Genomic DNA, 16,878 nt, shown 5'->3' on the forward strand with positions numbered 1-16,878 from the left:
ACTAATCGTGTATAATCCATGGAGATGGTTTTCTAAAATCCTCAATGTAATTAAGTGTAAGAGGCAGCGTTAAGATCTTTACCCCAAGAATTGTCACATGCATCTAGCAGTAGGACAAAATAAAGGCATACCAACAGCAACATATATTTGAAACCATATCATTTCCCCAATTTACACGTATGTGAATATATCAGTTCCGATCATTGGAGAACGCTGAAGAGAATTGACACATGTAAAGAGGCAGGAGAGGACAAATATTCAATGCTTCATAAAAAGTAGTATATATTCTCAAATTTCCATTAACCTGGATCACCAGAGAGAGATGTTGAGAGAAACATTACTTAGCTGAAAACCACAGAGAACTGTTATCTATTAGTAACAAATTAATTACATTTGCTGAATTAAATGAAGTATGATTTCCGGTAAGTCTAAAACGAAAATTAAGACACATAATGGAAAACTTTCATAGATGAAAAATGCAAAATGGTTAGTCCGTCATCGTTTGACAGGAATTTATTTAACACACTGTACTCTTTTCTACCCCAAATGTTATATAAGCTGGGTCATAGAGTATGGTCCTAAATTTAAATTCCAGAGAATCAAAAGAGGGAAAGCTCATACGTAAATGTCTAGGAAGTTTTCCTAAAAGAGGATTTAGACTTGATATGTGCCACAAAATACATACAGGATTTAAATTAATGCAAAAGAAGATGGGCAGGAAAAATGTCCAGGAAAGTACCTGGCAATTAACAAAGTTCACCACATCCATTTTCCTATCCTTTCATTAGCCATGAAACATTTATTTACTACCTTTGATATTCTTCACCTCGATATGACGAATTCATTTATTTTTCAATTAATAGTGGTGAGTTATGGTGTATCATAGCGCTGTTGTGAGGTTTTGGTGAGATTTTTATACAAAGGTCTTAACGCTTAGTTAGGCATAGTCACTGCCCAATAAATGTTGTCATTATCACTCATAAGCATTCATTCTTTATATCTTCCTAACAAATAAATGTACTGTAAATTAAAATGTACATTTTCACTTTATTTTGGTGAATAGGGGTTTATTATTCTCTCATTAGAAGTCCAGAGGTAGGTGATGGTATGATTGATTCAACTGCCGAGCACAGCCATCAAGGATCCAGGCTCACAGCTTTCTGCTCCCCCATCCCTGGTGTATGCTTACTTGACTATCTTTTCATGCGAACAAGAGGAAAATCAGCTGGATTTTTTTCACAGTCAGGGAGAATCTTATATTTTTCAGATCTTTTTAGTGCTTATGTTTCTATAATTTTTCCCACCTTTTCTTGGACACTCTTATTTTTCATGACACTAGAATGTACAGAAGAGTCACCTGTATGAGCTTAACCATGCAGATTCCCAGGGCCATACTCACAGGGCTTCTGACTGAATATGTTCAGAGTGGATCCAGTGAAAACACAATTCGGACAGTCCCTCTATGTGGTTTTGAAGCACCTTATCATCTCTTTCTCTCCATTGTTAAAATGCTGTTTTGTTTTGTCCTTCATTAGTTCTTCCTTCTCTTGCCCTGGCTAGTTCCAATACTAAATTCTATGCTTGAGCATTTTTCTATATCCTAATTTCTATAGAGTTTACCTATTTTTGTGACGTCAGCCCCTTGAAGACAAGACTGTCACTTATACATGTATTCATTAGCCAATTGTTGATCCTGGCAAATGCCCTCTCAGCTTACTAAGGTAGGAAAACAAAGAAGATGTCTATTTAGAGGATATTAGCAACAAGGCGATGGTTCATCTATCCATTTGTACAAACAAACTAACAGAACCTGGCCCATAACAGGTGCTCAAAATAAAAATAGATTGACATGAACAAATGAACAAGTGAACTATCACCGTTCCAACGATGAATTCTAAGTTTATATCCACTGCCTTGCTCTTTTATTCCAGTGACCCGAGGGAACTTCTTTCAATGTCATTTTTTTTTCTTACCTATAGAAATGTTAGAAAGAAGCCAATTTACCAGTAATTGAAAACCAAGTCACTGAAAGTCAATCTTTTGACTTCTGTAATTTTGATGGCAGAGATGTGGGGGCAAGGGAGGTAAGATGAAAATGCTGAGGGGAGTGGGTGTAAAGGTCAGATGAAGGTAGGATCTAAATCAGATAGAGGGTGTTCACCTTAAAAAAAAAGAACATCCCTTTCTCTGGTGATGTAGAAGGACCAAAAAGAAAAAAAAAAAGAAAAAGAAAAGAAGAAAAGTGTTAAAGAAAGGTAAAAACTGAAGGTTTTTTGTTTTGTTTTTTGTATATTTTTGTATTGGAGTTTGATTTGCAAAACTGATGTTTAGAGGAAGGATGACATAGGTGCATAAATGGCATCTTAATATTTCTTATATAATAGATGTTTCTGGTGATTAGCCAGAAATGAGTAAGGCTAAGGACTGGTTTGGGAGCTTAAAGAAACTAAAGGATGAGCAAAGGATAGAGAAAATGTTATCCCAGGCCCAAATAAATGTAGAGCATGATTTTACAGCAGTTGAGGTTTGCATGATATTCTCTGGTGACTCAGAGTTGGGGTTTCCCATTGCGGTTACAGTTGTTAAGAATTTAAGAGAGTCTGGCACCGAGCTTCTCAGTAGGGATGGACATGGCACTGATACCCACACTGTATTAGTCCTCAGGGGCTACCGTAACAAATACCACAGCCTGGCTGGCTTAAACAACACAAATTTATCCTCTCACTGTTCTGAGGGTCAGAAATCCAAGATCAAAGTGCTTTAAGGATTGGTTTCTGGTGAGGCCTCCCTTCGTGACTTGTACACAGCCACCTTCTTGCTGTTTTTACATAGCCCCTTTCTTCTGTGTGTATACATGGAGAAAAAGATCGTTGATAGTTTCATCCTTTTCTAATAGTGACTCTAGTCCTATGGGATTAGGACCCTACCCTTAATATCTCATTTAATTGTAATTACCTCCCTAAATGCCCTCTCCAAATCCAATCAGACTAGGGGTTAGGGCTTCAACAGAGGAATTAGGAGGGGACACAGGTCAGTTCATAACACAAACTCACCTGGTGAGAATTTTTCAGAATTCACACCTCAGGGTCCTTCCTCAAATCTACTGGATCAGATATTTTGTGTTACACAACCCCACTCCTCAAATGTGTATGTGTGTGTATGCATGGCAGGAGGTGATATAGCCAACAAATGCTGGAGGAAATACAGCCAAACAGTGTTACTATACAGTACAAAATAAGTACAAAAAATAAAAGAATACCAAAAAGCACAAAAAAGAAGAAATCTGCAGTGCTGGAAATAGAGAACTCAAAGGTAGAACAGCCATTATGCAATAAGCAGACGACAGCCCATGAGGACTACCCAACCTGGAAATAAGTCATCAGCGTTAGTGTACAGTTTTAATGATAGGAGATGTGGCTAGACCTGAATGAGGCAGGGAACTGGAATTGAACTCTGCGTAAAGCCAAAATCCTGCCTTCTAGACAGTGATGTGCTAGTACCAGTTCCTACCATTGGCCTTGCTGGGCTTTTCCAAAAACTCCCACATGTCCCTATAAGACAGTCAGTATTTGGATACCTGCCATGCTGAAGGCATCAGCTGCCAAAGAGGCTTGCAGTGGAGTCTAGCCAAGAAAAAAGATTTTGTCCTTTTCTTCTCCTCCTTCCTCCTTGTTCTCAACACTGAAAGAGCCATAACTTGGAGAAGGGAAGGCAGAGGGGAGTAAAAGAGCGCAGAGACGGAGGAGAAGGAAAATACCTTTGACTCAGATGGAGATTTGACTTTGTAAAAGTAGTAGGCTAAGTTTTTATAGTTGAAAGATCCCCCAAAAGTTTTTAAAATCTGCTTCAGGTATTATTAAGAAATAGGTATGGGGGATTCATTAGATCACGGTTGAATTTAGTTCAAGAAAAATACCTCACTGAGTTGAGTTGAGGCCATAACTTAGTGGGTAGGCAAATGTCATCAGAATAAGAATATACCAAGTGAGGGAGTTGAAAGAGAAAAAGCAATTTCAAATCATAGTTAAATAAAATGAAAAAATAGCTTCAGTGGTTTTCAAGATAGAGGCCTGAGGTGACAGGTAAAGAGTTCTTTTGGGGTAAGAGACAGGGAGGGGGCACCAACTCTAAAATTTTGTAGATAAAACTGCTGAATTATTATCACCATGAAAGCTTGGCAATAAGCCACATCTAGTCAGATGCATCTTGCTATTTCTATCTTCAGACCTAAAAATACTTAAGTCTTTATGAAATTTCTTTATGGTAATGATGGAGAAACTTCTGGAGACAACTTGTCATGGAATCAAATTGTTCTTTCTACTCTGTTTGCACGGTTATTGTGAGTTTCCTGGTTCCAGACTGCCAACCACGTGCAGAATGCCAATCATGTGCCTTGCCTTTCTCTTTTGGAACTCATGTTATCCAGGTTCTCACCCTTTGCTCCTGAACTCTAGTAACTGTGTCCTCTGAATCTGCTGCTTGCCTACCAATTTCTGACCCAATGATTAGACTTACTTCTCACATCTATATATACTCACTTCTGCTTGCTTATTACTTAGTTTCTGACCTCACCGACTCATCTTGAACTTTAATTATGCCTGTTTGGGGGGGGCGGGGAGGGGAGGGTGGAGTCCCAATGGCTGATTCCCTTGTCTTGTCAAGATTCTCAATTCCTCTGCAATTTTGGCCTTCTTCAGTTCCAAATCCTAACCCCATTATTTCTCTGCTTCTGTCATACACCATCCCAACATTTAGAGTTCAGTGGCTTTGTCCACTATCATTTTAGTGCTTATTTTATTCACTTAATTTCGTGTTTACGTTTCTCAAATGCCTTGTTTCAATGTAAACTATGTGAGTTCACGTCACTACTGAACAAAAAGTTTATCGGAGCAAAATTGTTTTTCCCACGTAATACTACCTTGTTTATAGGACTACAAAAATATGTGTACACTAAATCTGCTAAAAAAAGGATAAAGATTTAGTCATTCTGATTTGGTCATGTTAAAGTCTCTCTGAGCTACCCTATTCTACTGATAAAATAGCATGCATATGTAACTTATATTCATGATGCTATTTTTGGGGGTAGTTCTCATGTTACTACAGATTGTATTGTTTTTGGCTCTTCTAATTTCTTAAATATGCTGTGTCTTCATTTCCCATCATTACATTAATGCCTGTTTTCCATACATTTTGCTATCCTTTTCGGTGATACATACTCTCACTATCCTTTATAATTCCTAATCATGCCTCTAAAAATAAAAGGCTAGGTATTTAATAGCTTCATATAGTCTTCCTGTCTTGAGGCTTAGTCATCTTTTTCCAGGTATTTGGGACCTTAACCATTACTATTATAAACAGAGAAATAATTAACCTGCTTCTCCCATTTAACTCTTTCTAATCTGCAAGAATTCAAATAGAAAACCAGATGTTGTGCCATATAAATGTGTATATTCTTTGTATTTTTTGCCTAATATCTTTGGCATTGGATATTTATCATTAGATATTTCCAATACTAGGCATAGATAATTATCTACATATTTCTTTTTTCCTTTCCTTCTCTTTCTCTTTTTCAATTTTATTTATTTATTTATTTATTCACGAGAGACACAGAGAGAGAGGTGAGACATAGGCAGAGGGAGAAGCAGGCTCCCTGCAGGGAGCCTGAAGTGGGACTTGATCCCAGGACCCTGGAATCACAACTTGACCTGAAGGCAGATGCTCAACCACTGCCCTCTTTCTCTCTTTGTTGTAAAGTAGGCTCCATGGGGGCACCTGGGTGGTTCAGTATGTTAGGCTGAATCAAATAAATAAGTAAAATAACAATCTTAAAAAATAACAATAATAAAGTAGGCTCCATGCCCAGCATGGAGCCCAACGTGGGGCTTGAACTCACAATCTTGAGATTAAGACTTGAGCTAAGATCGAGTTGGACACTGTTAAACTGACTGAGCCACCCAAGCACCCCTGTATATTTCTTTCTAATTCAAACAAAAGGATAAGTATAGTATAAAAAGTGAAAGAGAGGCACCTGGATGGCTCAGTCAGTTAAGCGTCTGCCTCCATCTCAGGTCATGATCCCAGAGCCCCACGATGGAGCCCTACATTGAGGAGCCCTACTTAGAGGAGAGCCTGCTTCTCCCTCTCCCTTTGGCCCTCCCCCACACCTGTGCACACTCTAACTCTCTCTTTCAAACAAATAAATAAAAACTTAAAAAAAAAAAAAGTGAGAGATATCATACCCCAACATAACGAGTGTAAAAAGTTGTATAATTTGTCCAGAGTGGTTCTTGCTATGAGGGCATAAAAAGACGTAGAGGATATAGTGCCTGAACTTAGGAAATACAGACATGTAGTAGCCTTAACAAGTTATGAAATAGCAAGAAAAATAATTCCAAAGACATATATAAATATGTGATGGTTTAGTACACACTGCATAAATTCGTGCCGAGGGAATTAAAATTCACTGGAAAGGTTATTATAGGAAAGATGAATCTTAGACTTGGCTTTGAGGAGGAGGTAAAGTAACATTTAGAAAAAGCCCAAGCTTTGATGTAAGGCAGGCCTGGATTCAAACCCTTGTTCTGAATTTTATCAGCTATGTGATCTTGGGAAGTTCCTTAACTGCTCTGATTCTTTAGTTTTCCCCTTACGTAAAGTGGGGACATCTTTTAGTGTTGGTATGAAGATGAAATTAGATCATGTAGTTTTTGATAGTATTCACTCAAAGAATAGGTGTTTAATATTCTCCATTGTCCCACATAATCTGCTACACCTTCTATTAAGTCTTCATACTCTCTAGTGTATGCAAAAATACCATTTCCTAGAAAATGTAGAAAATACAGTTAAAATGTATACAGCTTCAAAAGAAATTTTTAAATGTTATAACCCATATGATCATTAAAAAGGAGATTTTAAAAATGTAAAGGATTTTGAAATGGTAAAGCAGTTGAGATTTAGGTCTTATTTGTATGACTTATATGCTAGTGAAACAAATAACTCAGATGATTTTGGGAATCATACACAATCCCTCCATGCCTAGAAGATTGCCACCATTTGTTATGTTAAGGCCAAATCAATGGCTGTATAGTCATGGCAAGAACACTGGTAAATGTTACTGGGTAATGATTAAGCAAAGACATATGGTCTCTCCCTGAAAACAAAGACAAGCAATTCTTTAAGAAAGCTTAAAATGACCACTGAACTCTGAACCAGAGCCCAAATAATGAATACCAAGCTACCTCCTCAACAAGAAATGTTATCCCAGCAGTGCAGCTGCGAGCTAATTAAAAAGCCCAGACCGCTGTGCTGAACTTTAGTACTGCATTTACAGAATTAATTCAGAGGACATGTTATTAAAGTCTGGGGTTTATCAGAAGAAGGCAGCCTCTTTTTTGGAGCAGCATTTAAAAAATTAACATACTGGATAAGCTGCTTATTATAGATGGAACCTATGAGATCCTTCATATAGATGCAAAATCTAAGCCACAAATTTCTAAGCAAAATAATGAGGCTATTGCACTCTGACATTAAATCCAAAAATAGCACAGGAGATATCCTGAGAGCACTTTCAAAAATAAATTTATATTCTATATGATGATTTCTAAGATTCTAAAAGACAGATTGATGACCACTAATACAAGAGGAGCCAACAGCTGGATATGTATCCAAAGGATGTAGCAATTCTGTACTTCATTAACTCAGAAATAAATCAGGAATAATTGGAATTTGTAAGGGAAGAATAGTTTATTTAAATATTTTACTGTAAAGTATACTACTTTCCTTCTAATTAATCTTAATAACTGGGCTTTAGAAATCTATATCTAGAGACCTAAATAATAAATAAAAGTACTGCTTTATCAGTCAATTCTGAAAGCTGTCATTATTTAAGTTATTACATGTGGGCAGGGAGGGTGGTAGTAAGGTATGGAGACGTTGAGTGACCGGAAACTTTTTGGAGGCCATAAAATCTGCTACATCATTTCAGACCCCTCCTTGTCAAGAAGACAAGGAGCAAGTCAGTGAATTCATTACAACCCTATCCACTCCTGTCTAAAATGGAGAGAGTGGCACTTCTCTTCCATTCCTTTAAGTGCTCTAACAAAATAATAGCTTTTGAGAAGCTGAACAGTTTGTGCATCTGTGATGTAACAGGTAAAACTCATTCTGGAAAAACTGACATGAACCTAGGTAGACACTTCATGCTGACAAAAAAATAAACCTCCCTACGATATATACTCCTACCTCTAAATTTAATGGATAGCCAATGAATTAAGTAAAGCTGTGGGTCAATGTGAGGGAAATTTTCTGCATCTCTTTTCAAAGTTATTTTTAATTTTCATTTTGGATTGTGAAAATTTTAAGCATACAGATATGTATAGAAAATAATACCATGTATACCTCGGCACCATCTCTACTTTTCAACTGGGGAGGCAAAGGAAATCTGATGGCAACCTTGTTCACAGGGTCGACTTATTGGACTTCTTTAAAAAGCAGGTATACGTATCTGATCTTACTGTTCCATACAGATTCTACCAGAAAATTACTTTCTAGATGGAAGAACAAATCCATCTCTCATATAGGAGTGCATACTTTGGTCAAATAGTTGATTTCCTCTCTAGATCCTCCAAATGCCTTCCTAAATAATCCTAAGTAGCAACAAAAGACCTTTGCAAGAATTAGTAATTTGCAAGAAAAACTAATTAAAGGAAAACAAAGAGAAAGTTTACTAGCTTTTGCCAGATTTTCTGGCAATCTTAACTTTCTGAGCTAAGACACAGAATTTAGAATTTTACAAATATCCTCTTAAAGCTTACCCAAGCCAGACACTCCCTTGATAAGACACCATGGTAAGCTCTTCCCCTTGTCCCTCTACCACTGCTGGAGTCAGTTGACCTAAGTGTTTTGTTACACTTAGGATGTAGCTTGGAAGAAGGCTCTGAGGCAAAGATTTCATGACTTGGTAAAATGTAACATCAGCATTTTTTCTTGGAGGGAATAGCTTTAGGAGTAAGAGATGACTGAGGAAGTGAGTTGTTCAGAAGTTGTCTAGTACTACTCTTCAGAAATGAGCTGGATAGATTTTTTAGATGCTATGTTAAGAATTTTTGCAAGTGCAAGGTCAGAAAGCAAGATGGGATTAGATAGGAAATCTGTTGGAAAAAGGAGTTTTACCAAGGCAAAGATGTTCAGGATGATGATCAGGATGTGGATTACTGGAGAGGTTGAGAATAAGAAGATACATTCAGAAGAAGATACATAACAACTATCTTCGAATATTAGGGTTATTATCTGGAAAAGGTAGGAGCCCCATGCATAGGTGTTTTGTTTTTTTGCTTTTTTGGGTAATAGAAGTATCCCTCATGTACATTCAACATTGAGTACCTAGTTATATTGCAAGCACTCTACCAGAACAGTGGATAGTGGGGATGTAAGGCTCACAGTCTAGTGGGAAAACAAAAAAAGAAGATGATTTGAAATCAGTGTGGTATGTACAGGGATGAATGTGTGCTGTGGGAGCTTTGCAGAAGAAACCAAGCCCAAGTTGAATTTTTAAAAATTAGCTTGGCCAGGGGAAGTGTCAGGTTTAATCTGGTTGATAGTGAAATAAAATAGAGAGGCGAGGCAAAAGTTGGTCAAGGCAGGCTTTTAATGGATGCGCTCTCAGGTGAGGTTCTGTGGCCCCACAAGGGAGTGAAGCTGGGGAAGTTGTGGGGCAGGGGGGAAGTCATGCCCAGGGGAGTACAAGTGGGCTTTTTTAAGGGGGAGGGGGATAAGGGATTGTGTCTGTATGGGGTGAGAGGTATTAGGGCATATTACTGGAGGAATCGGTATGGGGTGATAACTGCTTATGCCTTTATATGGGGGTTGGGTGAGGTGCAGTTCAGGTTCCCTGCATAGGCCCTGTCTCCCCCTGATGATGTGTCCTTGGGCGGTCTGCTGGTGGTGGGAAAGTTCCAAGGCGAGGGTGACAAGAGGGAGGCCATTTTGGCCTCCACCATTTTGTTGGTGCCTCCCCATCCCCCTTGATCCTGCCTGCCCAACAGGAAGCAAGGGGAGAGGCTTTCCAGGTAGTAGGAATAACATACAAAGATGGGGGAAAAGTGAGGAAATGCTAGCTCTTTACAAATGACAGGTTATTCATAATGGCTAGGGCACAGGATATAGTGGAAACTTGGATATGGGAATGAGAGTGAGGGAGAATGAGGTTGGCTGGGATCAGAGCTTTCCATATGATGCCAAGAAGTCTGGTCTTAAGCAGTGGGTGACAGGATCAGATTTAGGTTTTAAGAAGTTATTCTGACAGCATTATGAATTAATGATTGCCAGAAGTGGGGACAACTCTCCCAGAAGGCTCGGCCTATTTCAGGAACACAAGTGGAAGTGAGGAGAACACAAACAGCGAAGTGGTGATGGGAATGGAGATGAGGGGAAAGATCAAGGAGTTGGACTCTATAGGACTCTACAATCAATTGAATTGGAGGGGGGAGAAAAATAACAAAGAGGAAGGATTCAAATGCATTTCCAGGGACACCTGGGGGGCTCAGCGGTTGAGTGTCTGCCTTTGACTCAGGGTGTGATCCGGGGTCCTGGGATGGAGTCCCACATCGGGCTCCCTGCATGGAGCCTGCTTCTCCCTCTGCCTGTGTCTCTGCCTCTGTGTGTGTATGTCTCTTATGAATAAATAAATAAAATCTTTAAAAAACAAACAAACTCATTCCCAGTTAGGCTTGGAATGCATATGCTTACAAAACAGTGAGTTCCTTATCTCTGGAAATGAGAATTCCTTCAAGCAAAATCTGCATGATTATGTCTTTGGCACTCAGTGGATATTTGGAATTCCATGATCTCTCAGGACCCTTATAACTCTAAGAAAAGTCCTATTTACATTTGTATTGCTAGAAAAAAAGTTAAAGTATCAGAGAATCATGTTAAATGGATAATTTCTCTAAAAATAAAATCTATGTGTTTTCCCATGTTTCTTTAGTAACTTATACAGGCCCATAGGGATGTTTCAATAATCCTGTAGATGTAAGTGCTCATCTAGACAAGAGTAGCCATCTAGGCTGACTATCCTAAGATGTTAAATTAAATTTTGAAATGTGCCTATGCATGTCTTTGTCTCTATCTCTATGTCTCACACACATATACATAGATACATAAAACAAATTTGAAAGTTCTACATATATAAAAGTTTCTACAGTATATACATATGGTTCTAATAATCACTCTATGTGAACCAAGCTCCAAAGATTTAGGTAAAAATATATTGTGGATTTGATATAAATCTCTGTAGATTAAAGCATTTACTCCATCTAAAGCTGAAAGTTGTCACAGTCAATAGCCATTAATGGTGATTAGAAAGAATTGATCTGGAAAGGAGCCAAACTGCAAAATTACTTTCAAAAAAGAAACAAAGCTTTCACAATAAATACATGAAACACAACTCTCTGGCGGTACAAATAATTGAGGCCAAAATGGCCCAATTCAGGAATTAAGATAAAAAGACCAAAAATATCAAACTCCTGGGATGGATAAAAATAAATAAATAAATAAATAAATAAATAAATAAATAAATAAGATAAAATAAATTTGCCTCAAAAAGCAGCAGAAGCAGGAGGAGGAGGAGGAAGAGAAGAGGAAGAAGAAAAAATAAATTTGCCTCAAAAGGAAGAAGATAAAATAAATTTGCCTCAAAAAGAAGGAGGAGCAGGAAGAGGAGGAGCAGGAGGAGGAGGAGGAGGGGGAGAAGAAGGAGAAGAAGAAGAAAAAGAAGAAGAAGAAGAAGAAGAAGAAGAAGAAGAAGAAGAAGAAGAAGAAGAAGAAGAAGAAGAAGAAGAAGAAGAAGAAGGAGAAGAAGAAGAAGAAGAAATCAAACTCTTATTCCCTTTGGACCAAATTCTTGGACAATATTAGAAGAACTATTTTGGGTGCCTTCCTGCTCCTGCCTGCTGACCTTTCTGTATCATCTCTTGCAGACAAAGCACTTTTGTGCTGCCCAGACTCCTCCCTGGTGCTCCACCCTGGCTTCATTTACCAACAGCACTAGGCTCTTCCTTTCCATCTGTAGACCTAAAGGGATAAGTGATGGTGTGAACTGTACACACCTCAGTGAGTAGGCGACGATTTTGGTCAGAAAAGCGCACACCCCTTTGGTTGGGTCTCAAATCATAGAACACATTCATGACGCTTTCTTTTCCAAATTGCCTTATAGAATATTCCACCTGAGTTGCCATTCATTATTTGCCCTGATGCGAACATGTGTCACTCTCCTTGCCGCAGTAAAAAGAAGAAAAACAACAAAAGCATAACCCCACCAGGATGTGTAGCAATAAGCTGGTTTACACTCTTGCCGCAATGATGACTCAGGGTATGGATCCCCATGTGACTTTCAGACTTTCCCCTGTCACTTTCCCACTGTATCTCATTTAGTGGGTATGCTAATCACAAGAATTCTTAGTACAATAGTTTGTAAAATTTTCCATGACTGTAAAGAGCCACAGGGTTCTAGCGCATGTGAATACCATCCCTGAGAAAAGTCCACTTTCCTTTGATTTTTATTTTCTCTTTTGGCTGCCAAACTTAGTGATAGTGACTTAATGGGCAAAGAGTAAAAACCATTATCCCTTTAATTGGTCTCCACTGGTTAATTCATAGGAGGCTTCTAGAAATGCACTGATTGTATAATTAACAGAGAACTGTGCCACCTTTGTAAGTCACTGGCCATAGCAGGCTTAGTTTCCTAATTGCCCATCACCCATCCTATTGCTGTTTCAGCAGCAGTTTCACCTTGGGGGATTGCATTCTCAGAGTCTAAGCAGTGTCCTTGATCATCCATGTATTCTCTCCAGGTTTTGTCTGAGATCTGTTCTCTTCAAGATTCCAGTGCTTCTGCTGGTCTCCTCATTGGTTAAAAAAAAAAAAAAAAAGGTTTGGAATTTTCAAGAAGATTAGAATAATCAGATTTCGTTTCCTACCCATTTCTCTTCTACAATTATTGTATCTTCCTGCTTTAGAGTGATCCTCCGACGCCAAGATTCAAAACTCTAATTTTGTAATTTAGGCCATTATAAAATATAGGCTAGAGAGTAGTTTGATCTTCAAATGAGGGTCTTGTAAATATAGCTTTATTAGAGTTCAAGAATGTTTTCCTCCTATGTGTTTGTACTTGTGAAGGATCTATGCTAAACTATTCTGCACTCGACCTCCAACTACTTTCCCCTCCTCCTTCTAGTAGTTACAAGCTGTATCCACAGGTTACTGTAAGTTGTCCTGCTTCTTCCTTATTCTACTGGTGCACTTATGTTCTGTATACTTGGACTGTGTGCTCGCACTCAAGCTTATTTCTCAACATTTTTCAGAGAATACAGAATTTGAGCATGGTAAATGCAATCAATTTTCTTTGTTATTTGACAGGTAAGTAGCTAATGTAAGCCTTAAAACAGTAGTATAAATTATTATACATAACATTTATAAGTGGCTGAGGGCCAATCTTGTGCTTTTAGCTGGAGAGAAGAAGATTTTCTTATAAAACTGTGACTATATACTGTTGGTATTAAAAGACATTCATGCTAACCCTTGTGGTAAGATTGCAAAAGTTAGAAATGGTGATGCCCTTAATGTCACCATTTCTCCCCCTGTGATACTTAGTAGAACATGGAACTGAATACTAAATCTAGAGCATTATTCTTTCCAATATTATTTTGTAGGCCATTCTAATTCTAATTTTAACTAAAAAGTAAGCCTTTTCTAAAACTGTTTCTATTGCCAATGAAAAATTGTGTTGACAGCTCCCTACTACTTTGTCAGTGGTAACCTTGCTTTTGTTAGAATTGGATCTGTTGTCCGCATCAGATAGGAGAGAGACTGCACTGGCTAAGGGAGATAGATAAATCTAAATTTCTGGAATATCTCCCCTTTTTTCCCCTCTCTGTATAAATATTTAATTATGCCAGGAGAAATTCTGAAAAATTGCGACACATGATGGGATTGATTCCCCTATAAGTAGGGCACTCGGTATATAGCTGAGAAAGGAACTAACACTTTTGAAGTCTAAGTGATGGCTCTATTCTAGGTACTTTAAAATATTCACTTTCATCTTCACTGTATCCAACAAACTAGATATCATCAGTCCTATTTTACAGATGAGTAATTAGGGTTAAATAACTTGCCCAGAGTTGTACAGTTATCACTAGGAAGAGATAGGGTTATGACATGGCTGATTCTAAAGCTAACATCCCTTTTACTTTCTTAAAATAGTTTCCTTCTGCTCATTCTTTGGGAGAAGTGTCAGCCTTGCAATATATTATGATGTCTACTGCAAGAGCCCTATAAGTTCAGGGCTAAGAGTTGAACTACCTGGGTTCCTGTCACTCACTAATTGTGTAATTTTGACCAATTACTTTATGTCTCTGTGTCTCAGTTTCTTTATCCATAAAAATGGTATGATTAGGATAATATCCACTCAGTAGTGTGTTTGTGTGGGCTAAATAAGAATATATATAAAATACTCAGCAGAGCGGTCAATACATTGTAGAGTTTAGTAGATATTATTTTCTAGGAGTTTGTTCTTTATGTGGGTAGAGAAAAGAAGTCTGGGTTGTAATTTCTTCTCTTCTTGGCTACTTATGTCTGGTTCATTTAGCAATCAGTGTTTTGTTTTAGATCCCTACCCAATTTTACGTGTTAATTTTTTTCCTTCATGCAATGTAGAAGATTAAAATATGGCCATAAATTCCTTGCTAGGCTTCTTTTTGAGAGATGGGGTCTAATTCTCCTTCTCTTGAACATAGGTGAGACTTAGCGACACGCTTGATGAATAGAATATGACAGGGTGGGACTTTTGAAACTAAGTAATAGGAAGTCTTGCATCTTTTGCATGTACTTCTTTGAGTGCTCACTTTGGAACCTCTCACCTACCATGTAAGAAGCCTGACTGCCTTGGCATCTCCATGTTGGAGAGGTCATGTGTAAGCATTCTAGTCATCATGCCCAATATAAGTCCAATCTCCCAGTCATCCCTGCCAAGGAGTCAGAAGTGTAAGAAAAGCTGTCTTGGATACTCCAGACCAGCCCCAACCACCAGCTGAATATCACTGAAGCTCCTCAGTTGCCAGAAGAATCTCCCAGCTGAGGCCTGCCCTAATTTCTGAGCCACGAAATCACAAAATCATAATAAAATGATTGTTGTTTTAGGCACTTCAGTTTTGGGGTAATTTATTACATAGCAAGGTATAGCTGAAGCATGTGTTTATTTATTTAAAAAGAAGCTATTATACCAGCACCTGTTCTAGGCACGGTGGGATGTATCTGTGAACAACCTAGGTAGGCAAGGCTGCTCCTCTCACAAAGGTTACACTCTACTGAGGGAGACATACAATAAAACATGAACAGGTAAGTACATACATAATTTCAGATATACACACACACACACATACACACACTATGGAGAAAAAATAAAACAGAATAAAAAAAACAGAGACTGACAGGTGTAGGTATGTGTGGATATTTCAGTAGGCTGATTAGGAGGGGCCTCTCTGAGAACAGTTCATTTGAGCAAAAATTTGAAGTCTCAAAATTATGCATTCACTCACTCACTCATTCATCCATCCACCTATTCAATGAACAGGCAATGATTAACCAGTAGTTCCTGTCAGGCACTGTGCTAGGTGCTGAATAGGATAATCCTAGTGTCTTGTGAGGCAAATAGGCATGCAGACCTACTAACAGCATCACATGAATACACTACCGAAGAGATATGCAAGTGGAGCTTTGGAGACACAGGAAGATAGAACACCTCCTTAAGTAATATGTTTCTCAACTGTGGAAACTGAATACTTATTCAAATGATGCTTATTCAAATGTGCTGTTGCCTAAAACACATCCAGAGCTTCCTTTTTGCTACTGTGCAAGTCAAAGCACAGCGCCTGACCCAGACACTGCAGGAAATATTTGTTGAATCAAAATTGCTTTAGGGTACAGCTATAAGTCATATTAGAATCTTTCTTGCTCCTTGCTACTCTTCTCTTTTGAGCCAAAGTGATTTTATATAATATGATCATTCATTCCCCTTATTCATCAGACTTGGCCCCGGATTTTGTTTTGCTCCCCCCAACAAATTTATCCTGAAACACTGAAGACTTGCCAATACTGAGGATATTCAAAAGAATATCTTGTTCACTTTTTAAAGGATGGCCCAAAAAAGGAATGTTGAAAATATTTTTAGCAATAGTAGAAGCGGAGCCAGCATGAGTGCAGGGCCTCCTGAGGTGACTCATTTGAAAGAAGCATCATTCATTTGGATGTTTAAGTGATGCTGGGTTTTTTGAAGAAGCAATTGTATTACTTTATAGTCATGCCCTGTTCTTGCAGATGTTCATTAAGTTGAGCCTGATTTCATTTGTGCCCATGTTTTCAACCATCTTCTATGTTCCATATATTCTCTCAAAAATGTCTTCTACCCCAAACTTCTGGGTTCTTACCCCCAATACCCCTATACCCAAAAGTTTCCCAATCCTAAAACTGTTTCTACTAAGCTTAGCTAACCATCTAGTCTTCTGAAATGTTTACTTCTCTTTTAATCTCTACTTAATAAATGGTATTATCACCAACCTAGTTGTAGAAATCATCTCGAACACCTTCTGCTTCCTCTACATTCATAACCTATTTCTCAACAAATCTTAATTCTACTTTCAAAGTATATCTTGAATTTCCAATCATCCTCTTCTACTCCAATTGTCTTGATTCAATATTTTATTAGTTTTTTGTTTTTTCCTTCTGCCTGAAATGCTTTTACCCACCTTGACTACCTGGTGAACACATTTTTAAAAACTCAGGCTAAACTCACCATTTTGTATTCCTTAGTGTCTTATTCATGCTTCT

The sequence above is a fragment of the Canis lupus genome, chromosome 15 (genome assembly GCF_003254725.2).
Source record: "Canis lupus dingo isolate Sandy chromosome 15, ASM325472v2, whole genome shotgun sequence".
Lineage (NCBI taxonomy): Eukaryota > Metazoa > Chordata > Mammalia > Carnivora > Canidae > Canis > Canis lupus.